The sequence below is a fragment of the Miscanthus floridulus genome, chromosome 11 (genome assembly GCF_019320115.1).
Source record: "Miscanthus floridulus cultivar M001 chromosome 11, ASM1932011v1, whole genome shotgun sequence".
NCBI classification, from domain to species: Eukaryota; Viridiplantae; Streptophyta; class Magnoliopsida; order Poales; family Poaceae; genus Miscanthus; species Miscanthus floridulus.
Window position 1 is genome coordinate 9,523,072 of NC_089590.1, and position 1,354 is coordinate 9,524,425.

The window sequence follows — 1,354 nt, forward strand, 5'->3', positions numbered from 1 at the left end:
ATCTTATTGAAGCTAAGTTGATTCTTTATAGCGGAAGAAAAAATCATCCAATTTAGCATTTATATTTTCCAACATCTTGTCATTAGCATGGAGTTGATTATTTATACTATCAATCATTCTACCTTGACTATAGACAAGATCCTTAAGGAAAGGATAATTACTTGATTACTCGGGTGTTGCGATGAATAATTATTGTAATTATTATCTCCTTGGTTGTTGGAGTGCTGATTCCATCCTTGATTTTGAGGAAGAAACCCATTGTCATTATTGACAAACTTGAGATCTTCATGGGTCTTGGGGTAGAGGTATCCTGAATGTCTGGTCTCTCCACATACTTCACAAGTCATGTGGGTGTCCATGGCTTGTACAGTTTCTTGGGCACTCATCTTCTCGCAATTTTCAAGTCTCTTTGTGAGTAGATCCATCTTAGCTACAAGCATGTCAGCTTCTTTAAGAGAATGCATACCTCTTTTGTGGGGATGTAGTCGTTCATCGCTCCATCCTTGGTTGGAAACCATCTTCTCGATCAATGCCTTGGCATCTGTGACATTAAGAGAAAAGAATGCTCCTCCTGCGGCCACATCTAAATGGCTCCTATCTAGTAGGACTAAGCCATGGTAGAAGTTCTAGATCAAAAGCCAGTCTTCCATACCATGGTGTGGGCATGCGGCGACATCCTCTTGCATTCGTTCCCAAGCTTTGGGAATCGACTCATCAGCTTGCTGTTGAAAGCTAGAGATTTTGTTGCGAAGAGCATTGGTCTTACCCATTGGGAAGAACTTAACTAGGAAAGCATTGGAACACTTGTCCCATGTATCTACAGTGTTGCAGTTAGAGTAGAACCATTGTTTCACTTTTTCCAATAAGGTGAAGGGGAAAAGATGGAGACGTACGGCCTCTTGGGTCGCTCCCTTAATAGTAAACAGTGCAAGAAATCTCCAAAAAGTGTTGGAGATGTGCATTAGCATCCTCGTGGGCTTTACCACATAAAGGACTAGCTTGCACCATCATGATCAATGCAGGCTTAAGCTTGAAGTGAGTGTCCGCATTAATGAAATTGGGGCTTCTGGCTACGTTAGCAGCCAAAGGCGTAGAAAACTCATGGATGGTCTTGTTGGCCATAACTGTGTTAGGAAGAGGAAAGGTAAATGAAAGAATGGGAAGGGAAAAGATGGTTACTAGAATGGAGGCTAAGAGCCTAGCTAGCAGGACCTAACGACATATTGCTAACATGCACCAATTGCATTCCCTGGCAACGGTGCTAGAAATGCTTGTTAACAGTTCGTATGTGTATATAGGAAAGGGGATTCCGCAAGCACACAGAACTATCATGTAGCACTTCGCTTGGTGAGAA

The 1,354-nt window shown here is 42.2% G+C and overlaps 1 non-coding gene across 1 annotated transcript; it reads left to right on the forward strand.

Moving 5' to 3' along the window:
- Positions 1–648: 648 nt before the first annotated feature.
- LOC136495007 (small nucleolar RNA R71) lies at positions 649–755 on the forward strand. Its single transcript, XR_010768801.1, has one exon. It is a non-coding gene; the product is annotated as a small nucleolar RNA R71 (small nucleolar RNA).
- The last annotated feature ends 599 nt before the right edge of the window (positions 756–1,354 follow it).